At 35.7% G+C, this 25,043-nt stretch overlaps 1 protein-coding gene across 1 annotated transcript in view; it reads left to right on the top strand.

Annotated features, from left to right (window-relative positions):
* DCDC1 (doublecortin domain containing 1) overlaps positions 1 to 25,043 on the top strand; it is a 119,926-nt gene that overhangs the window by 90,297 nt on the left and 4,586 nt on the right. The window contains 1 exon segment of the mRNA XM_033006914.1: positions 690 to 785. The gene's annotated coding sequence lies outside the window, so the exon portion shown is untranslated.

Genomic DNA, 25,043 nt, shown 5'->3' on the forward strand with positions numbered 1-25,043 from the left:
GTACAGAAGTTAAAATTTTCAAATATCTGATGGGTTTAAGGGATGTTGGGCCTTATGTAATTGAAATGCTTTAGAAAATTTTGTTCAAGACCATATCTGTGTTGTAAACAAGAAGTGTCTTTATGTTTGGTATCTTTTTCCTACAATAGCATAGTACTTCATAAGTGAACTAAATAGTAAGATTTTAATACCACCTTTTGCATTCTATAGCAATAGCTATGGAGTTTTCAAATCCTTCCTTAGTTTCTTTTAAGGCAAAAAGTGTCAGAGAAATGCTGAGTGTTTTACAGACAGTGTATGTGTCTAGCAAATAGTGTGACACAGAGGCTCTAGAGAACAAAGGAGTGAGTGCTGATGGTCCTGCATCCACTCTGAATGCAATTTGGTAGGTTGTACTTGCTTAGCTCATGTTGGTTGGTAGGCTCAATATCTTATTCGTGGTTGAAGAACATCAGATGTGTTGCTGCAACACAGTGTTCTGCTCAGCTTCATACAAAAGGAATCCAGTTCCATGTTCCAAGACTGTGGGGTGAAATGAAGCGTGGGAAGTGGGGATGGCTGCGAGATCTGCTTCAAAGGTGCTTCTCTAGATCTAAATTAAAATGCTATAGTAGATGCATCCAAATGATTACTGAGAGTTTATTGTTGTTTTATTTTGCATCTTTAACTTGCATATATTTGTTTTTCAGGTATATGAAGATGACAAAGGCGCAAGGGAAGTACTTATTAATGAAAAATAACAGGAAAATTCTTCTGATAAGCAGTCCACAGCTATTCGGAAAAGAGTAAGTGACCACTTAAATCAAGTATTAGGTTGCTCAGAATTAAATGACTTTAGGTTTTCACCTGGAAAAATTGGGCTTTTACAGTGCTTTTGACCACTAGGATTACCACAGGGGATCAATATGTGGAGTCATACCTACCTCAGAGTGGTAGCAATTGAACACTTGCCAGGTCTGAGCACAGTCATGCATCTCTACATCTGAGATAGTCGACACTGATGCACAGGAAGAATTCTCAGAGCACAAGCAACAATACAGCTCAAGTCCTGCTATGAGTTTACACTGGCATTTCTACTCCATAGATAGTTAATGAACATAATGGGCTTATCTTCTATCAATGTGACTCTGAGTGAGAGAGCAGCCGATTTATGTCCTGCCATGTTATCTTAGCTCATCCCTTACATAGCCAGCATGTTTTTTTGTGAAAGCATGTACAAAATCTCTTTATTCTATTCCTTGTCTAACCAGATGGTCATATAATATCACTTTGCTAATTAATTTGAATTTTGTGTCCAGATGAATAAGTGTAGTTTAAAAAATGATTGCATTTTCTTTTGTGCCCCTTCTGGCAACTGCTTTTAGAAAAATGACAAATGACTTGCACTTTCCTGATAACTACACTTTCTTCTAGTTTGACAGGAACATTAACTTATAGGGTAGTTCTGATGGTACTCCCTATTCTGTATTCCAACTGTCATGCGGAGAAGTATTTAAACTACAGATTCATTGTCAATACAGTCACAAAGTTGGTCAGACTGTGTTTTCTGTGTGAATTTCCATATTTTCTGTAGGTACTTCTCCTTAATCTGGAGTTTTGTTATATCAGTAAAATAGTCTAGCTCTAGGGAAGTCTGGTAGTATCTACTACCAACCTGATCCATGCTCAAGTATGACTACTGAAAAAATAGATTTAATGGATCCATTAAATAATTAAAATGTGAATCAAATTGCTCTGGCATCATTGAAACACCATCATCCATAAAAGCTAGCTAGTGAACATTCTTGTTACATGTTGAAAATATATCTGCTTTGAAAGCAGCTGGTAGAAGCTGGCTCCATTCCTGGAACTCTTTATTGAAAATCTCTTTAAGCTAGTGACAAATTTCTCTTTTCTTTCTGAGAGAGTGTTTTTTCAGTGGTAATAATTTTTGGCAAACTGCAAAAATTTGTCCAAAATTTATTTTTAAATTGCATTCAGGGCTCTATCCAAGCTCTGTGTAAACCAGTTTTCAATGTAATTTTTCAGTAGTTGTTTCAGTGTACTTCAGAATCAGGTGTTTATAGGAGTATTTAATTTAGCCAGGCCAAAATACTAACTTGTTACTCCAGCTGACAAAAAGCCCAAATAAACTGAGAACTGACATGTGAGACTTCCTATGTCAAGTATCACGAACAAAGTACACCGAATGAGATCTGTTGGGAGGGGAAAAATAATCTAATAAATGCATACTTTGATATTTGAAAGCAGCCTCTTGCTGAATTCAACAAATATGCAGTAACATCAGAAAAAAAAAAAAAGTAGCTGTTACTTTTAAAATACTCTGTTATGTCTTGTACTCTTGATTCCTTCCCCAGTGGTACTTTTAGTTTCATTCTTCTTGTCTCTTCGTTTTTGTTTATGGCTGAACATTTCTACCCAGTAGAGAACCAGAGACAGATTGATACAGTGTTTTTGTAAAATAGTTGATTAGTATTTCCAGAACTGTTCTAGTAAACAAAGGTTCTTCTGTTATATGACTGACTTACGTAGTATAATTTTATTTCTCTCAATTATTAAGAACTATTGAGAGTTTTACCACTAGTACTATCTTTATGTCCAAAGCTGACATAAGAACCACCTGTCCGAGGTGAAATTTCATTCACAGATGATGCCTTTTTAGACTTCAATAGCTAGTTCTTGATTAGGCTAATTCAAGAACTGCTTCAAGGGATTAGTCTGTGAAAATACATAACTATCAAAATTTTCCCAATCCAAAACTGTTTCTTTTCTGTCAGTATGTTTCACCATTGTTCAGTTTGTTTCTGTTCTTCACTTTGCAGCACAGTTTCCCCTATAACATTTTACTAAGACTTTCACTAGAGAAATTCTTAATCTTTGCCACTGTTATTATCAACTCTGCCCTATCAATTCTGGAAAAAGCGGAAGTCTATTCTTGCAAGTCAGGCTTGTTTTATGTAAATCTGCTCAAAATTGTATAGCATGACACACGACGTCATGTGCTAGATTGTTACTACTATTGATTGCCAACAGCAGCCGGGTTTGCTCAGAATTTTGCTCAGTCATTGCTGTATAAATCTCAATATCTACTGGTATGCAGTCCTTCCCTTGGAAAGATACCAGTCACTTTACAGCTTCTGTGTATTAAAGAATCCATGATATTATGATGTACTTAGCAGTATGTATTTGGGTTTTTTAACTTTGTTTTTCAAATTATGCCTGATTTGTTCTACTTTTGTCTGCTAGATTAAACATTCCTTTATATAGGGAGTCAATGCACCACTCAATATCAATGAAACCCACATTATTTGTAGATGAATTATCCCACATTTTACTGTAGGGATCTCTGGGGATGGAAACCCTTGTTTCTCTTGTTGAAACAAAAGGGATTGCTACCTATAAGCCCCTTTGTTCATGGAATCTGTGAGTTGATTAAAGTTCAAAAGAAAGATTATTTATTTATTTCCTCCACACATAAAAGGCACATAAAACAAGTTGTAAAAATAAAAAAAGACCCCTGTGATCTTATTTACACTTTGATCTTTTCCTGACGGCTTCTTGAAGTTCATGTCAGCTTCTTTACTATTCTGTATGTAGCATGCTCTATCTTTCCCTGTAAATTTCCTTGCTGGTGTATTTGCTTTTATTGACAAACCCTTGATTTCCTTTCACTGTTTGCACAAACTTGTCTTCATTTTTGTTAACATTTTAATGCTTACCATCTTCAATCCTACATTCACAGTGGAAAAAGTAAGCTTTGTCTAGCAGGGAGACAAGGAGGCATTTGTCAATCCAGTACTTCCTCTCATTGGGGATTTATTTATCCTCCCATATGTATCACTGGGAAATCTATTTCTCCCTCCTTTTCACCTATTTTCAGTCACCTTGTTCAGGAATACAATAATGAATTGGAGATGTCTCTGGAGGTTTAAGTGACCTGTTTGCTTGGCATTCTAGTCCTCTTCAGCTCAGGTGTCAGCTCCAATCTTGGTAAGCTACCTGCTAGAGTTAATGGAACATGGTTTCATGCCCAGCTCAGTCAAGGTCTGTAAGGGTTGCAGACCTCTGCCTGTCAGTGCTGGCTGATAAAGCTTCAGTGTTCTCATACTCAATAGTTTCAAAATTACAGAGAGATTTCTTAAGACCTCTGTATCTGTTACTGCTTAAATATGATGTTCAGGATTTTCATGGTCCCAATCTTTGGGCCTGTGGCCCCCACTGGAGATGTGAATCGTCTCAAATATTAGTGAAACAAATTCTAATTGAAGTCATCTTGATTAAGAGCATGGAAGAACTCTAGCTCTTGTGTTAGTGCTTTCTTATACAGATGGGTTATTTTGTTGTTTAGTACAGGGCATACCTATAGATACCATCTACATTTCTCTCCTGCTTGTTTCCTGACTTCATTTTTAACCCAGATAATGCTACTTGATTTTTCCCCTTAGCCTTGCATCTTTAAGAACTAATCTGTCAAAATCTTGATATGAGAAAGGGTATTTTTATGCCTTTCCTGTTTCTTGGTTTGTTGCTGAGACATCTGTAGGGATGGCTATCTCCATGTCAGAATGTGTTACAGAATGCATTAGAGACTGTTGTGGCTTCCTGAAGGGGGAACTTAAATGGTGTCAGGTAAGCTCAACTGGTGGAAAGATGAGAAAGGATGAGGCACGGATATGCCTAGTATGGGTGCTACATAGGCAAAAGCTCCTCGCTGTTTGATAATAAGATAGATTGGCTACCGTGACTGTCTCTGTATTTAATGTGACATAGATATTTCATTATTCCAATGTTTTAATGATAATCAGAATATTAAATTATATTTTATATGTTTATATAACATAATTTATACTCAATTGATACGTTGATATAAAATTAATATATCATTAATAATGTTTTTATCTATATATAAATTATTATGTAATAAATATTTTTGTATGGAAACTATAATTTTTGCAGTGAAATTCGTGCTACAATACTCCTTATTTAAGAGACTGTCTGGTTGTGTTTTCGTCTATGTTAATAGCAATGAAATACCTAATATAAAGCTAGTTGTCTAAACTGTGTTCTCAATGGAGAGGGAGACATAATGTTGCAAAGTGTCTTGTTTAATTCTAAAACCAGTGTGAATCACCCCAGGTAGGTGCTTATCTCGTCCAGATTATAGAAAAATCCTAGAGGACTAGCTTAGTTTAGACTAGGTGACTTAACTTTAAAAATCTCACTTCTTCTAAATGAGGCAAAAACTCCCCCTAAACTGTTGACTGAAATAGTTGCAGTGGTTACTGAAATTTAAGTTATCATGCCTCTATTCCTTCTGTAAATGGATGGAGGGAAATGAACTATACATAGTTTTTTATTTTATCTTCTCTATATATCTGGTATGTAAATTAGTGATTCAATGAAAGTTAGAAACATGTTTAGAGAAAAACTCAGATTTCCAATAATAAAATGCATTTTTTTCATATTGTTAGACTGTTGAACAAGCATATAAGATTAAGTGAACAATGAATACTACTTCAGTTATTAGGGTGTTATCTTTATCTTTCCATGAGTAATCATTAGATACTTCACAGATTTGAGCTGATTGATACTCATTAATTAGTAGGTATCAGAATACCAAGGGAATGGGTATAACAGTCTAGAAAACACTGTTTGGTGTCTAGTGTTCATTTCCAGTATTTAGCTTCCCACCATCACGCAGCTGGATTATTTAAAAATATGGAAGTTTATATAGCTATATATATATATGTGTATGTGTGTATATATCCTCCCCGTGTTCTTGAGCTCAAATGATAACTTTAATATAAGTAATATATCAATTTTATGTATTGCTCTACCTACCATCCTTCCCCTTCCTTAGCATTTGTTCCTAATGTGCTTCTGTTAGGTGTGATTAGGAGGCAATTTAATGAAGTGCGAATGTGGTGTGTGAGGGGGTAAGATGGGCATGATTACCTACAGAAGTTTCTTCCGGTGAACAAATTTAAGTAGTCCCTGTCCTCAGCACCTCATTGCTATATTACTGCCCCATTCTCCCTTATTTAAAAAAAAAAAAAAAAAAACCAAAACAACAACAACAAAACAAACCAAATAAAGGATCAGTTTTCTAGCTTAATTCATCACATGGCTTAAAAGTTATGAAGGTAAAGGTGTGAAGGTTTTGGAACAGATAGTGTGTAAACCAGGAGGGGAGATGGGAGCTTACACCAGAGCTGTGACTGGAGAAACCCAAACCAGGTGTAACCGTGCTTCAAGAGTTAGTAGTATTTGCAGAGAAATTGCTTTTTAGACAAAAGTGTGGCAAAAGGAAGAGGACTTCGGATTCAAGTCGTCTTCACAGTGGGATGAAAGGGCGAGTGGCGTGTGGGTGCTACGTGCGGGCGAGCTGGGTGCCGCGGTTTTGTGAGTGAAGGAGCCCGTGCGCTGCCGCTGCGGCCGGGCCGCAGCAGAAGCCCGGCGGCCCCGGGCACCGCCCGAGGCTCCGCGGCTGCGGGAGCGGCGGGGAATGGCGGCGCGCGGAGCGGGCGCGGAGCGGGCGCGGGGCGCTGGCGGTCCTGGGGCGCCCCCTGCCGGCGGCCAGCAGCGCCCGGCTGCGGCCTCGCGCCCCGCCTCAGCCCCTCAGCGGCGCGCGCGGCCGTTTGCGTCCTGCTTGCGACAGCTCGGCCAAGGCTTCAAACCGCCGGGCCTCGCGCTGCCCCCTCAGCTTCCCCGCGGGGAAGGGCGAGAAACTAAAACTGCACTGTTAGTGAAGAGTAATAAAAAAAAAAAGAAAAAAAAAAATTGGGTTTCTGATGGGAGAGACTATAGGTAGGAGCTAAGTGTTTGTGACTGTCAGCAGTATCTTCCTTGTCAAACTAACACAAGGGGAAGTTTGATAACCTCCAGGTAAAAGCCCTTTGATTTTTATTTTAAATTCCAATAAAATTTTAGAGGTCTTGTTTGAGGCAGGATTGTTTGTGGAATATGACATCTCTGTCTCTACTTTCTGTCTTAATGCCTTGTCATAGTTCTTGATGTCTGCCTGTCAGCACAGCAAGAGGGATTTTTTCATGTCTGAATAGTCACCTTAATGATAGCAGATGGAAACACCGCAGGGGGTCCAAGCCCATCACACTGTCATTGTCGCAGACTGCCCTGACCTGTTTCCACTCCTCTATTTTTTTTGTCCCTTTTTAAAGGAGAAATGGATGGTAATTGAAAAGGATCTTAAGCAAGACTTAGGAAGCTGCAGACAACACGATTCCCTGCTACCTCTCTCTGTTTTCACAAATAAAGTCTTAACCTCTTAAGCACCAATAAGAGTAGAAAGAAAGCTAAATTGGTAAAGCTTTATAAAGATTGTCCTACTAAAGCTTTTCTTTTCCCTTCTCAGGATACATCCATGCTGTTACTTCCTCATTATGGTTGGTGGGTGTTTAATTCCTTAGATATCTTGGCGTTTTTTTTGCATAGAATTATTGATTTCCTAAGGAAAAACTATGAATTCATTGATGTGCTATGTGTTTTGATCATGTTGAAGTATCATGAAGTTACTCATATTGATAGGAAACTTCTAGAACTCATGTATAAAACTAGTTGTGAAAGCTCCTATTCACTGTTGTTTGGCATTTTAGGATTATTTTTTATTAAGATTCTCTAATCTGATTTACAAAAATTGTGTTAAATTCTAATCAGAATTTAGGTTTTGGGTTTGTAATAATTTTTTTATTAAAAAAACCTCTTAAAAGCATTATAGCTTTAAGAAAGTGATATGTCAATGGAATAATGAGAGACTTTTAGTTTTATATAGGCTTTTGTTTAATATCACATAGTACTAAAATATCATTCATATCCCTAGAAGAAAAATCCAAAGCTATCAGTATTATTGAATCATAAGTAAATCTCAGAAAGCTAGAACTATGATGTTTTACAGTGAAAGTATGAGTTCTGAAGTGTCAAGACAGCTTTGTACACGGATTTGAATGTCCTTTTTGCTATACAGAAATGTCTTTTCCCAATTTTAAATATTAGAATAGGTTGAGTCTATTTTTTTAGCCCAAATAATTTTCATAATTCTTGTTTCTTAAATGTATGTTTTATCAGCCTCAAAATTATTTAACTGCATTTTGGCTGGAATATATAAAATATATTCCTAAGTTAAAATAGTGTCATATACTAATTATCTCCGTTGTTACTCAGAAGCTGAAATAAAATGAGGAATAACATTGAAGTTAAGTTAATTTCCTAAAATCTTGGACAAAAAATAATTTCTGTATGCAGAAGTAGTGAAGTAAATTAAATAATTTTGTAGACTATTCCACTTAAATGAAAATGGCACATTAGGAGAATTAAAATCTTTCAGGTACTAAAAGGTGACACACTTGTGTTTTGGTGGTGTTTGTTTTTCTGGTTGTTTTTTTGTTTTTGTTTTTTTTTTTTTTTTCAAAATCACCTTGAAATGCTTACATCTGATTAAATGAAATGTATTAAGTGACTATGCACTTCTGAAAACGCTACCAGGCACCTGTCTAAATCCTCAGGCAGTGAATTACCTTTAAAAGTCTGGCTGTGATCTGGATGTTTAACTGCATCAATGATCAAGCTAATTGATTTTTTTTTTTTTTTGATGCCTGTGATAAATCTATGTTCAATAATATTCTAGGTAAATTCAGAATCAATTAAAATTGTAAAGTAAGCTGAAAAATACTCAGTGGTAAATCTTCCAGTCATTGTTTAGAGAGGATTATAACTGAAGCATATTATTTCTTCTATTTTCATTTATTTCTTTATATAAACCGATTTGACTGTATTCGCTATATCAGAAAAGGATTGCTTTGGCTATCCGTATGTCCATACTCAAAGGTCCAGCTTTAAACCAATAAAATATACTAGTTCATACTTTAGTGGAAAAGTTGGACTACTACATGATTATTAATAACGAATAGTTATAGTAGTCTGATTTCAAAAGCAGTTTTACTCTTACTTCACCGCCCAAACCTGTCAATCTATGATGGATTTCCTTAGAACAGGAATGTATTGTGCAAATAATGTATGGGGTTTTTATGCATATTATAGATTTTTATTTTACATGTTTTGGTGTGTGTTTCTTTTACAGTGTTATGAAGTTATATTTCAGTCCATTAAGTAATTCTTACTATGAAGTCAAACTACAACTAATACTGAATAATTTCACCAGAGTTAATGAAAAGTGTTTTTGTTTGGTTTTAAATTGAGCTGACTTCTCAATACCCCTACAGTGAAAACCAAACATACCAGATAAACCCAGGGGAAAAAAGAGGATTTAAAAACAAATAGCCTCCTCCCCCAAACCCCAAAGAATCCCACAAACTGTTAACCTTGGTTTCTGATTATCTGCCTGAAATACCCAAATCAACAACAGGCAAATAAATGCCAGTGTAGTGGAAACCATTTATGCACAAAATACTATAAAATGTACATAGTGGAAAATGTTGAAGGAAAAATCATACCTTTTTTTTTTTTTTTTTTTTTTTAATATATCTGAGTAATATATATCAAGTCTACTTATCCTATACAAATAGACTTGTATCTGAAAATAATCAATGAATTTTTAAGACAAGTCTCTTACAATTTCCTTTAATAAAAAGAGAATACTTTGTTTCTACTTTTATTTTCTAACAGATTGAATGCTTTCCAGTGTAGAATTATATAATAGGTCATCTAACAGTAACAGTCTTCAGTGGATAATTCATCATTGTAGTTTGGGTAACTAATATTAAAATATATATAGTTTCCTAATATTTTATCTAAAGGCATTTATAATGTTTATAAATCATGAATAGTAACAAACCACCACCTTCATCATCAGTGTAAAGGCAATCATATTAGTTCAAATATCTTTCTTTCTAAACAGTTCTTATTTGTGCCAGTATAAAATCTAGTACTAAGATACCAATCACATAGAGTTATTCCCTATAACTTGTAGGTTAAAAAAGACAAAAAGCTGGCTGCTGAGAGAGGTAGTATCAGAGTTGGAAGTACCTGGACTAATACCAAGAAGTGGCTGTTATGTTGTTAGTTTTCTGTCCAACAAATAAATATGGTATATAGGTGTTAGTATTTCCCTCCTTAATTCACTCTGCAGAACGTTCATTGCTATGTTTACAGGGTCTGTGTATATATTCTCATTACTGGCTTTGCAGCTGTTTGATTTTACACAAAAGTCAGCTTTGTTATTTCTATTTCCAGGTCTCCCTCAAATTGTGTTCTGAGGTTGACCTTTGACAGAGCAACTGCAGCTGGAAACAGTTGTGTTACAGTTTATGTATAAAAATGTTCTGAATCCTAATGTTTATCTGATGACTGGATGTGGCAACTGTGTTAATTCCCACTTTGACAAAGTTCTCTGATAAAATAACTGGGCTTAGAGAAAGAGTGGGGAAAAGATAATTAAAAAAAAAAAAGAAGGCATTTAAAAGCTAGCCTTGTGAATCTCCCTAGAAATGTGTTGATTGATAATAATGTACCACAAAATTACTTCATCATCAGTTTTTTGTGGTTTAAATAGGTACAAAAATTGGTTAATTTATTACATCCTTCTTACAACAGGATGTGTCCTATAGTAAATAGGAATACCCTCCCCATTCCTGTCTGCATAAGTTTAATAGGTTATTTCAATTCAGTACATACTGGAAATTGGAAAAAAAAAATGACATTTGTTTTGAGACGTGCTAAAATTTATCTTAATTAAAAATTGCCAGTGTGCTAAAACAGAAGCTACTTTGGTTTCTTAATGCCTTACATGTGCTTTTCTCCCTTGTATAATCTTGATCCTATAAGTGCTTGCACATCCAAGTTCCAAGTAGTCAACATTAAGCGTATGAGTAGCTTCATTCAGCTTCAGGAGAACGTTTATGTCGTCAGAATAGACAGAAATAAATGTGTGTGCCTTTCAGAATTGGGATCTATATTTCCATTATTGCATGTGCGTATTGATTATTAAGTACTAGCCAAGAAAGTCAGTTATCTACAACAGTAATAGCCTAAATTTATCGTTCTCAAGTCTCTCATTGCTATTGTTCCCCAGCTGGCTTTTTTGAAAGATAGTTGAGGTTTGCACAAGCAAGTTCTGGTTTTATAGACTAATTTAACATAATACTTGTGTGCATCTATAAGAAGTAGTCACAGTGTTTGCTTAGTCATACTCTGTCTTTTCCATCTTCTCTCCCATGCCCAGTTTTGCTGGGGTACCATAAGCAAGGCTTGCAGTAGTTCTCTGCGAATGCACAGCTTTTCCTGTGGGATGGCTCACGTGTGAGTATAGAATCCATTTTGATTCTATAATGATGAAAACCTCAGGAATATATCTGTCAGGATGACCTTCGTTTCTGTTTCTGTATTGGTATGGGATAGTGTTAATTTTTCAGGGAAAGTAGCAGAAACTTCAGGGAATGGAATGTATATCACTTGATGTTAGAAATACCGGGGGCAAATCTGCAGTCAGTGAAGTTCATGGTAAAATTCCAAGCCTGCAGGAGACCTTGTGTTCCGCTGGAGACATTGGTGCCAGAAAACTGGTTTGCCATCATCTTCCTCTCTAGAACTTGCAATTTGGAGGACATTTTAGAAGCTGAAAGAGAAAATGTCTGCAGCATAACTATACTCATAATCCCTTGGAGTCAGAATTATTGTGATTGTTTAGAATAGTTTGAGGACTGTTTTATGCCACATCTGGAGTCAGAGCAAAATCATAATTAGATGATAGTTTATTTCTTCTTTGTTCCAGTTTAACTGGAAGGATGGCATGCAACTTGTGTCCATTTGTTTATGATTTCAGTTTACTTCAGCTTTATGTTGATTATTATTATTTATGCTATCATAAAACACTTTGCTGTGTCTTATTGGCATATTTCACTCTGCTTTCTAAACAATAATGAGGCCAAAATGGAATTCTTATATGAGAAAGCACTAGTTTAAGAAAATGCATCCTTGCCAAAGCTCTAAAAATCAATCTCTTTGTCATTGTTTACCCTTAGTTGGGAAGCTTGTTCAGGACACCCAGAAAATTAAATTAATTTTATTCATTTATGAATATGAAGTGAGCTGAGATGAACCTCACTTCTGTGGTTATTCCTGACTCAACAATGGACAAACCAGTTGACTTGTCTTAGAGGAATTTAAATAATTTTGGTTAGAGGGTGTTTACACAGCAGTTTGCCACCATAATCACTACAACGCAGTCAGTTTTGGATAAATTCCTGATCTGACTGTATTACTGTATACAAAGCCATACATAGCACTTGATTGGATGCAAGAAGGGTGCATGCAGAAGAAGCTAGAATAGATTAGTACTTCTCCGACTTGAAGACTTGAATTTTATCCAACTTAATTTTAACATCATAATAATAATTTGCTTTTTTTTTTTTTTTCAAAATAACCAACTTAAACAGTGTTTATTCATTATGCGGAGGTTTTATATTTTATCAGCTCACAGTGATCTACTGTGTTTTAAAACTATTTTATGATCAGGAACACTTGAATATTCGTAGTGCAAATATACAAATACAAGGAATAACTAATACCAACTTTAAACCAGAAATGGTGCTTAGATCTTGCAGCTTTGATATTAGAAAACAGGATGAAAGAATCCAACAGTTATGCATCTGGAATGAACGCTATATTATAAATTGTTATGTGATATCTTCAAGAGGGACACTTTAAAGCTAAATTCAGGGTAAAGGTGCCAGATACAGTATTTTTATTTTCAGAATCCTAATGTTCAGTGAGGTACCAAAAACACTAAGAGGATTACACCAAGAGGGAAAAGGCTCAGATGCATGTTCTGGATGTACATGCTTTAAAAATGTCTTCAGGTTTAGGTATTAGAGCTGAGCCCTAGCTGTTACTTTTAATCTTTTATTGCCAAGTAAAACCTTTCCAGCAGAGGAGAATTCAGGAAGCATAATCCTTGTGCATAAGCCTGGGATTGTAGCTAACCTTGACAATTACAACCTGTTGTTCTTTTATCAGTGAGAAAGATCATCCATAAACCAACAAGTTGGGATAGACAACCATCAACTGATACAATCTCTCAGCATTTTATCAGCTCTTTTAGGTTTGGGGGGGAGGGCTGGGGGAAGAGTTGTTGGTGGTTTTTTTTTTTTTGACAAATAAGAATTGCCCTTGTAGAGTTCAGCAGTCTACTTCTGTTAAAAGTTTTAGAAGAGTTATGTATCCTTCTGTGTTCTTGATCTTTTGCAGAAAGTAGAAAATTTAAATTTTGCTGTGAAGGTTATTAATTTCTTTCATTAGTAGTGGAAAATTTTCAGTGGTTTATGGATAATTCTAGACTGACTTTCCATCATGCTGTTGCATTTTGTGTATAGCCATTCAGTCAAGGTATTTTGAATAGAAGAAAACATGTTGACTCTTTATGTACTGTCACAACCATGATGCCTTTTTGTATTCCTGGGAGTTCATCTGTGATCAGCCACTAAATGAAATACTGCAAGGTTAAAACCTTTAACCTAAAATTATTTCATTAGTATTGATATGCTTCATGGATTATATTTTTTTTCTTCATTGCTTGTGCAAATAGACCAATTTAGTAACTCATATATTAAAAAAAATTCCTATACACAGAAGTATATCTTTGCTTTGTAAGTCCAAATTACATTTTGTATTAATAGATATATTTTTTATTTTAAGTAAAATTGTAAGTATAATATTATTTTGGTAAATTTGGTCTGATCCCAGGGTGTTTTGTGCCTTTGACACTGAGAAAATGCCCTTGGAAGCTATTGGTACCACCAATGTTCTGGCCTCTGGCTAATGTGTGACCACTAAATGGTTGATCACTAGATATTGTAGCCACAGGCTGTGATACTTCCTTTTGTGACAATGTGAAAAACCAGTCATGAACATAAACTATATGGGTATCTGAGCTAGGCTTTGCAGTCTGACTTGTTTGTATAAATGTATAATATTCATATTGTTGTGGTTTGGGCCTGGTCTGCAACCAACCACTGCAGCTGGTCACCCTCCCTTCCCCCTCCCCGCCTGGGAATGGGGGAGGGCATTAGAGGGGTGAAGGGAGACTCGCAGGCTGAGATTGGAACAGTTTAATAATGGCAATAAAACAAGAACAATAACGATGATAGGGGGAAAACAAAAAGAAATATATAAGCAGGCAATGTACAGCGTAATTGCTCCCCACCCGCTGACCAATCCCCAGCCCGTTCCCGGCCAGCGACCCCGAGATACCAAGATCCCGCAATTGCAATCCCGGAAGCGAGAGAGAGAGAGAGAGAGAGAGAGAGAGAGAGAGAGCTCCTTCCCAACCACCCCTCCTCTCTATAGTGAGCATGATGTTCCATGATATGGAATATTTCACTGGCCAATTTGGGTCTGGTGCTCTGTCCGTGCTCCCTCCCTGCTCCCTGTGCCCTTGCACACGGGCAGGACATGGGGAGTCGGAGAGTCCTTGAAGTCTCGGTAGCAGCTGAAAACATCAGTGTGCTATCAGCATTCTTCCCATCCCAAACCCAAGCTAAATCCAAAACACAGCACTCATCTAGTCCCTGAAAAGGAATATTAACTCTATTTCAGCCCAAACCAAGACACATATATTGTCAGAAGTTGTTATAAAAGCTTAAAGATCATCAAAGTATCATAAGAACTGTCATAGATATTTTTGGTTTCATTTCCTCAAAGAACAAAGTGTATCTCTGTCTCCATATTCCTATGTTGTTGTTCCTTGTCCTTAAGATCATTAAGTCATTTAATTTTGAAATGTAACAAGAAAGATTTTTTTTTTTTTTTAAAAGTCATTTAAGTCTCATGAAAATATATGGTTTGGCAGGAAGAGTATAGCATAAGCTGAAGTGTAATTAAGTACCAAGGAATCCACAAAAGAATGAACAGTGTCTCACAGCTCATCTGTTGAATTGCAGCTTTTCTTTGCCTACTTGTACACTGTGAGTCCAACTTGAAGTCACAAATCCATAAAGAAACTAAGCTTCACTAATTTAGTTTTCCCATAACTAGTTGGTCTTCCCTTTTGAAGACTGAATTTCCTTTATACAATGTATGTTGCTCCAACCTGCGCTGACCAGCAGAGGTTCTGCGATATCTTGGGACAGCGAACAGGAAATTATCAACCTAAACAGAAATATTGTCACTTCTATCAGTCTTACAAACACCAATTAATTCCGCAAGAAGATACAATGAAACATCCCTTGCAACTAGCTCCTTGTGTGAATGTTACTGATGATGAAAAAGCCATTTATGAAAAAGAATCTGATCTTCCTTGCATCATAAGTTTGTGGGAACTATACCACCTCTGTAAGTATGGAGGAGATGAGAGGAAGCGCAGCTCTTCTGATGTTTCTATCAGGTGTGGGCTGTAGAAGGCTTGAAAGTACCCATGGAAGGGCAAGGAAAGCTGATTCTTCTTTCACTGTGTTTACACTCTCACTGCATTTTTAGTGTTACACTCATGACAAGAACACTGGTTTTGGTGGTACTTCAGAGTTGAAAAGGCTAGATTGATTTGAATTTCAGAAAGCATTGAATTTTATTACCTGGGAATCTATACCATGCAGGAACAATAATTTCTCAGGCTAAAATGTAGATAGTATATTATAAAAAGCTATTACTCCATTTAATTTCTAGGATATAATCTCCAGTTTCTTTAATTTTGCCAGTGTAATGATTCTACTAATCATCATGAGGGAAAAATAATCTTTAAATGCTTCTAGTATAAATAAGTCTTTCACTTTTATTTTTTGAAGTAAAATATTGCAGGGAAATCTGAGCCAGTACTCACAGGGCAGGGGAAGTTAGCTTTTGTGTTTGGCTTTGTTTTTTTAGCTCCATGCTCTGATGAAGTGGCAGAGAAAGCTTTACTGTGCTTGGAAGGAATTATACTGTCTAAGCCTTGTGGTCATGGGAGCATAAGCTGATGATGAACAGTAGTCATAAGACAAATAAAAATACAACTGAAAACTTCTAACCTTTCCTTGAAAAAAGCGTGGTTGAAAATAATACTAGAATTTAATACAATTCATTGTCTTTATGAATACCCTGTAAATACTATAAGGAATAGCAAAATAACTGAAATCAGATAATTCAGAAGTACAGAAGTAATCTATCTGAAGTTGTTACCACTCCTAGCTAATTTTAAACTACATTCACTTAGAATACACCTTTCCAACTATCCAGATGTTCTGGTAAATTACCTAGGTCAGTAAGTTTGCCTAGAGAAAGCGCAAGTCAGCACAAAGTTCACTTGATTCTAGACTTTTATTCCAAGTATCACTTGTTCAAAATCAGGATTCTATTATTAGATTTAATTTCTAAGTTGTTTTTTTTTTTTTTTTTTTTTCCTTCTGATTCAACCCTATCTTCCTGTCACAGTCCATTGGAAAACAGCATACTTGTTAGAATTTTTTTCTTTTTTTTTTTTTTTTTTAGCATTTTCACATCATTTAGTAGCAGTTTCTCTTATTTCTGGAATTTCCTGACTAGTGAAGTGATATTTTGAAACTTTAGTAACAAAAACTTGTCCTCAGCAGAAAATAAGCTATCTCTATAGTTTTATTCATTCCTTTTTATAGTATGAAGATAATTAGCAATAGATAATATGGACTTCTGTGGAGTTCATGAGTTTTAGAAAAATACAGTAGAGGTTATATAGTTAACATCTGGTTTTCACATATTGAATTGGATTTTTCTCATTTTTTTTTTCTATGTATTTTCACTGCAGGGCTGTGTGGGAGATTGACTGTTTATAGTAATTGCCGTATAGGCACCTAGACTTTACAACAAGGAATGGTATAAGGGAGAAGTCGGTAAACTTTAGTGAGTCCAGGGGAAGGCCACCAAAATAGTCAAGGGACTGGAGTGAGATTGTTTAGCCTGGAGTAGGGGAGCTTTGGGGACACCTAATAGCAGACTGTTAATACCTGTAACAAGGTTAATAGTAAGATGAATTCAGGCTCTTTGGAGATCAGTGGTGAGAGAATGAAAAACAATAGTCATAAACTGAAAGAGGAGGTTTAATTATTTACAATAAAAATATTCCCTTTAAGGGTGATTAAACATTTAAATAAGGTTCCAGAAGGATTACGGAATTTCCATCCTTGGAGGTTTTCAGGACCTGAAAGGACTAAGCATCAGATGAACTCCTAAGGGCCCTTGAAATATGAATGATTCTGTGACTTTATTTATTTTCTTTTGTGACCAAAGCCTCACAAAAGCATTTTCTTGATGAAACATATAGAAACAATGGAGCTGGTGTGATCCTGCATTTCACTGTGGTCTTTCTACTCTGCTATAATGCAAATGTGGTAAAACAGCCTTTTAGGACATACATTTAACTGATCTGCTTTAGCAGTCAACAATTATCCCTGTTTTTCCATCCTCTTAACTGACAGCAGAGGGAACATATTGAAATGAGAGTTCATATTCAAATTCTGGAGAGAAGGTCAAGACAGGGTCTTCAATACAGCCAAAACCAAGTTATTGGCTAGCCCAGACTAATAACTTCATTTCTTGGCAGGGGTACTGTTGGAGATGATGGAAACTGGGGGGGGGGGGGGGGGGGAAAGTACTACTGCTGTCCTATTCCTGACTAACCCTCACTTGACCATATAGCACAGTCTGGTGCCATAAATCACAAATGCTAAGAATTTTAAACCAATTTTTGAATAAGAGAAGTGCCTTGTGGCACTTTATTGTGCACTTTAACTGAAAACAAATATATTTAACTTTTTAGAAAGATTAGAAAAGTCTTGGAATATGTACCTACGAAGATCATTAAGCTTGGATTAAACAAAAGACTATAGTACACTTTAAATATATTTCTACATGAAAACCAGGTGATATTTCAGTATAAAAATAAAATAGTTCTGTGATACACTCTTTTTAAAGTGTATTACATGCCAGATATCACTAAAGCCTTGCTTAGCCCAGTCACATGCCAAAGACCTATAATTGGTGTTCTGAATACTAATTGCTTCCACCACATTATCTTTGTTGTGAAGCTTCACCTCTTGATGAATGTAGCCAGTTGCTGAATGCCAAATCAGCCCTATCAAGTTCAAGTCAAAGGTCTGGCAACAGCAGAGCCTTTCCACACTCAAGTACATTAGCATATTGCCAACTTTATTGCTAAATGTGAACTATTCATACTGTGCAGATTTATCTGAGAGGAGATGGTGATACTGTAAGTAGCACATAATTTAGTCAGTGGAAGGAGTATTTACCCAATTAGCTGGTTTAGCCTGGGATAGTGTTATACCTAACTATTATTTAGAGTTCTGATTTCTGTCAAGAATTACAGGAAAAATTATACAAATAGCTCATTGTGGGGTGGGGTGGGTTACACTTTAAGTTATGTGTCTAAGTGATTTACAGATTTAGTTAAACCCAAACTTGGTTATTTCTGCTATTCATAGATCATTTTAACTGATACACCTAAATGGAAACTTTGTTCACCTCATGTAACTGTGACCATCCAATGTCCCTTCCTGAAATCTCAGTGTATGCCTTTTCTAAATTTATTATTTGTTGTTATTTGTTTTTTTTTTTCTATGGTGTATGGGAGACATTCATGGTACACTTGAAACATGTAAAAGTAAGCTAGATTAGTTTTTAATAGTCGTATCAAATCTGGATATTGATGGACTTTTGAAGTAACTTAAGGTCAATCCCTTTACTATAAAGGAATAAGCATATACTAAACTGTCTAATTCTACTGTGTGGCAAAAGGGATTGAATTAATTTAAATAGACTGTTTATCTTATAATAAATTTGTCTGAGTAAGGGTTTGTTATGTAATACAGATCTTGTTATGATTCCGATACATGATAAACAGCATAATGCCTTAATTCATTCTCCAACTATGTTCTACTTGTCATATTTGAATAATGACTAATGGTCTTTGTGTAATGGAAATACTAATATTTGTTATTTAAGAATATTTGTTTTTTGTTTGTTTGGTTTGGTTTGTTTTTATAAAAACGTTAATTTCTTGAGTTGTGAAAAGGAGCCCATATACAAAGCGAATAACTGGAAGCTAAGATCAAATGTAGGACCCTTAGAAGTTCAATTAACTAAGCACAGGGCAGTCTGAAAACTCCCCTGAATCCACCTAAGAATGCTTTTGTATGAAAAGCTCATGAAACTGACATTTAAATTATTTTCAATATTTTTTCTTGCAGTCAAGCCAGCAATTTAGGAAAAAACTTCTTGTGGTGTTTCAAATTCTGACCTCAGGTAGCAGAAAAAAATGCAACACTTGTGAAAGTTCTGATACAAAACTTTATCAGAACTTATAAAATCATTCAGCCCAGTTTTTGGATATGCTGTTGAAACATTTATTTTCATGCTTACTTGAACCAAATAATGTTTTGCTGACATTCTGCAGTACACAGGTAAACTTCAATTATCATTTGTTCAATTATCATCTTGCTGCTCTGTAGTGTAATGTTGTCTGAAACATTTCCAGGTATTAAGCTATATGCAGACAGCAGATTTGTCTTAGAAATGATAAACCATCTTTGCAGACTGATATTTTTGCAACATTACCTCTTAATCAGTGGTACAGAATTATTATTTATGGTTGTGTCAAGGATGTACAAGCAGAAAATCTTCACAGAAATACATATAGAAAACCTATCCATATTCCCAATCTAGAATAGCTGTTAGTGGCCTTTTTTACTGTAACACTTTAAGAATGACTGAAGTTTGCAATGGTGACAGTCATTGTAACTGACAGTGTCCTTTATAGAAGAATTATCTCTGTTCCTAATTTTTTCTTACCCTATAGCCAGTGTATTAAAATGTAAACAAAATACTGAATGATATTATCAGTATGGCCATTGCTGCTTTAAAATGGAGTTTAATGAAAAACAGTTTGAGCCATTGATTTCTAACAAAGATTTAAGCAATCTGTTTCTGTAGTAAATGTGCACATTGGAAGCAAAAGCAGTTCAAACTGGACTTTTGGTATGTTTAACCAGCATTGTTTCAGACTTGAAGTAAAACTTTATACTGGCTCAAAGACTGTAAATTTGTTGCAATCTTTGCAGTTCACTGAACTTTTTTTCCCCGTGCATACATATTTCAAGTAAACTCTGTAGTTATAACAAGTGACACGTTATGGACCCTAAATCGTTGCACTGTGAAATATGCACAGAAAAAGGACAAATGAAGATATCAAGGGTCTGTTCCATTTTGCACTGAACTGTAAAATGCCACCCTTGTTGTACAGAAGATCACTGGTTCTGAGCAGGGCTCATTGACTGCTAAGTTGTGGATAGTGTTTCACTTTCTGCAACTGTTAATATCCTGGGTTATCCAGGCATAATGACCTCTCTATTTGTGACACATTGTTGAATTTTCTGGTTCTTTTAACTTATTCAAACCTCCCCCCCCCCCCGCCCCTTGCGCTTTTTTTTTTTTTTTTTTGGGGGGGGGGTGTTTGGTTTTTGTTTTTGTTTTTTTTTTCCTTCTTCCTTCTTTTTCTCCATGCATTTTAGGGCTGGAAGGATTCTGAATTGAGCTGTAGCACAGAGTTGTCTCGCTGTTGGTCAGCCAATTACAGTTGAAATCAGTGGCGGTGGCACATCTGTAGATAAATATAAACTAAAGTATACAGGAAAGATACTCTATATCTGCACTAGCATTTCTGTATATAAGATATCTCATGTATTTTGGATAATATTGGAATAACTGTGATACTGTTTGGTTTCAGTAGTTGTTAAATATGATATAGTAAGTAATCCATGCTATAACAATCCATATTATGTTAAAGCTGACATTTCATATTTAAATTCTGACAGGAATTAAATTCCAATTTTATAACTAGTCACCAAATTACAATTGAATCATAATACATTCCCTATTAAATATTTTAAATGCTGATAATGACTTATATATTTTAAGAATTTGCCACTTCAAAATATGAAAAGAAAAAGGGCTTACATGTAGTGTGATTTGGTTTCCAGACCTGAATGCTTCCTCTGATCTTTTAAGGATCTGAAGTTAGTGGAAGTACCATTTTACATCAGATTAGGACCCATGCCTATATTTTGTTTATTATCTTTGTTCCTCCCCAAAAGAGCAGTGTTTTTGGTTTTATTTACATAGTATACTCTGCATAGCTCCAAGATTACTCTGGCCATACAGTGAGTAAATTGCATTTTGGAGGGCTGTTTTGACTGCCTTCAACCATAAGTAGAGTATACCTGGAATATGTCAGGTGTATAAATATTTTGCTTATCTTCAATATTGCTGTGTCTCCTTTATGCTGTGTTTTCTATGACTCAATCCCTCATAAAATCGGTAAATGTTGTCAAACTTCAATGACACAATGGAAAAAATATTTGTTAATTTCAGAGGATTTGAAACCTGGGTCCTGTATAGCGAATAATATGGTGGATATAATATTCAATACTGAAATCTTTTCTCATAGTATCAATCTATATTTTTTTGTCTCAGTCATTGAAATCTTTTGAAATTCTCTGTTGGTAAACCAAAGCCTCTATGATGTGATGAGTTTATACCAGAAAAAGTATATGTTAGATTTAGATATTGATGATAGTCTTCCATATCCTTCAAGAGCCTTAAAAGGATCCTCTTACTGTCTTTCTACATGGCTCCTGTAAAAGCATCTGCAAATGTTTACAATGTGTGCTATATAACTAGGCCTAGGCCACCACAGAAGAATCAAGGTGAAAGTCCTTTTAATAGATTATACCTGTTCAGCATGAGACATCATTTGCTAAGATGTTCCCAGTGGCATAGCTCTGAGGGTCACTGTGCCTTTCGTGCCTGGACTTCACAGAAAATAAATGACTGCCTAGGATAGGGTGAATATTTTACTAGACCATTGGGCACATTGATTTTTATTTTCATGGATATGTAGATCAAATTGAAATAACCTAAAGGGGCTGATGTGATAGCCTGGGACTGTTAGAAATGTCAAGATTTGTAGGAAGCCTGCATATTTCTACTTCTTGGTACTCCCTGTAGAAAAATAGCATGGGGTGTCATTGAGATCTGTCACTTGCTGACACTTAGGGGAAAAATAACCCCTATCTCTGCTAGACATTCCCAAGACACAAATAATATTGCTTACTGATCCTAGTTTTGATTTATTTATATTTAAAGCAAGTGTTATGCAAGTCAGACACCATAATCCTGTCTGGTTGATATATCCTCAAGCACTGTCTGTATATTGGCATATGAAGAATACTTTCTTGACCAATGTAGGACGCTACTTCAGAAATGTGTTGTTGTAAACACCCTGAAACTACAGAGCAGGAAAAACAAAACAACATAATCTAGAACTTATTTGAAATTTGGACTTTTGAATTTGCCAGGAATATTATGCTTTCAATGAATGTAAAGATTTTTACATGGACTTTTTTCCCTAAAGCTCAAGGAAAGACTATGTTATATGGGTTATTTAAATCTCAGAGAAAGTAGGAATATAAACTTTATTTAAGCATCAGCATCATTTTTTTTTTTTTTCTTTTCTGTATGTGTGCAGTGCTTTTTGTTTTTTGAAGCTGTTTTTGAGTTTCAAAAAACTGTATCAAACTTTGGTAAAAATATCATACAACTTTAGCAGTTGTATTTGTGGAATATAAATTTAAGTGTTGTGACTATTTGATTTTTGTTCAGCTAATATTGATAAGATAACATAAAATTTATTTAATGTTCTAGAGCTTGCCAGGCTGACAGGGAGATTTCAATTCTTGTCTTTGTTACAGGAATGCAAACTTTTCCTTTCCTTCTTAGCATGTGTTGTTCCCAACTCTCATATCTGGCATAAAAATGTTGCTCAGTGTCTCTTTTTTGATATGTAAAGACAGGTTAGTTGTAATAAAAAAGTAACCACAAGAAACTAGTCAGGAACAGTTGATTAATTTATATAGTTTGAATCGTGAGATGACTCAACTTTTTTTTAAACCTATAAATAAGTAAAAATTCAGACTGGCTTCAATAATTTACTACAAAGTCTTTATATTCTGATATTTTAGACTTTCAAAGATCCATAATATTATTATGTAAACACTCAGAAATGGAGGCAATTCTGAGGTTGAATATCAGGTTTAGACTTATTATTCTAGGGAAATATGATAATTTCCGATGTAATTATTGAGTATTTTAATATAGCTTGTGAAATAAAAGTTTACATATGCACATACAGATATCTATCTTGGGATTCACAGATAAAATAATCTATATCTATGTATGACCAGTCACCAGAGTGTTCCTCAGGGTTCAATTCTAGGGCCATTCTGTTCAACATCTTTATCAGGGATCTAAATGCAGGAGTTGAATGCACCATTATAAAGCTTGCTGATGATACCAAACTGAGAGGTGCTGTTGTCCCTCTTGAGGGATGAGAGGCCTTGCAGAGGGATTTAGAAAGACTGGAGCATTTGGGCAACTATTAATGGGATGAAATTTAACAATTCCAAATTCCGGATTCTGCACCTGGGATGGAGTAATGCTGGGCACAGTATAAACTGGGAGAGGAGTTGCTGGGGAACAGCCCTACATAAAGGGATCTGGGGGTGCTGGTGGGCAGCAGGCTCAGTATAAGTCTGCATTGTGCCGTGACAGCCAGGAGGGCTAACACCACCCTGGGGTGCTCTGAACAATGCATGGCCAGCCATGCAGGAGAGGGGATTATCCCACTGTGTTCAGCGTTGGTGCGACCTCACCTTGAGTGCTGTGTGCTGTTCTGGGTGCAACAGTTTAAAAAGAATGTGAAGGTCTTTGGATGTGTCCAGAGGAAGGAACAAAGCTGGTGAGAGGACTGGAGGACATGTCTGTGAGGAGCAACTAAGGACTTTGGATTTGCCTAGTTTGGAGAAAAGGAAGGTGAGGGGTGACCTCATTGCTCCCTACAGCTTCCTGAGGAGGGGACGTGGGGAGGGAGGTGCTGAGCTCTTCTCCCTGGTATCCAGTGATAGGACGTGTGGGAATGGTTCAAAGCTGTGCCAGGGGAGGTTTAGACTGGACATTAGGAAGCATTTATTTGCAGAGAGGATGGTCAAACCCTGGAACAGGCTTCTTAGAGAGGTGGTCATTGCCCTAAGCCTGCCAGTGTTTGAGACATCTGGACAATTCCCTTAATAATATGAGTTAACTTTTGGTCAGCTCTGAAGTGGTCAAACAGTTGGAATAGATGATAACTGTAGGCTGCTTCTGACTGAAAAGTTCTGTTCTATTTAGGAAAAAAAGGTATTTCCAGAAATCTTTCTCTTCCTTAATGAATGTGGTTTGGGTTCAAATGTTGTTAAATATTAATGGGAAATGTAATAATTTGGAACTCAATTTAAAAATTCTAATATCTTCAGTATCATATAGAGCTAGAAAAACTGCTCAGATTGAGGTAGCTTTTCTGATTTAGTTTGAATTATTATAAAAATATATTCATTCCTTTTCACTTCAAAAAGTCTTAACACGACTCATTTCCCATTCCTTTTATCCAATAGAATAAGCTGCAGAAGACTTGTTACTTCTTTTACACATCTTTATTTACTGCATTAAATTCTTATTCATGGTGTTAGTTTCAGAAATCAAGTGTTTTTTCCTTGTGAAATCATGCTATTTGAAGTGTAAATGCCATTTTATCTGCTAATTTATTTTGGGGTTTTTTTGGTAAAATGAGATATAACTCTTTGAATTACTCATTTTGTAACAAGGACAAACCCAGTATCTATCAACAGTGGATTCGTTTAGGAAATAATGGCTCCATCTACTGTAAAGTATGGCACTATATCTGCATTTGCTGAATGGTGGATTCATGTGGGTTTTTTTGTCTGGCTTTTGTCAGTGTTCCCTTTTTCTATATGAAACTTTCAATGAATGATATTTGCTATTTTGGTGCTCTGATATCACTACATGATTTCCTGTTCGTGTTATTTTTATAAATATTTTCTATTTAGTGACTAAATAGAAACATACTGTGTTTTATTATAATCTCTAAAAGTAATGGAACCAGTTCATGATTTTACTTGTGATTTTTTACTTTTATTTTGTTTTTAATGTTTCGTGTCTTG

Source organism: Tyto alba, unplaced genomic scaffold (genome assembly GCF_018691265.1).
Source record: "Tyto alba isolate M040663 unplaced genomic scaffold, T.alba_DEE_v4.0 Super-Scaffold_8, whole genome shotgun sequence".
NCBI lineage: Eukaryota > Metazoa > Chordata > Aves > Strigiformes > Tytonidae > Tyto > Tyto alba.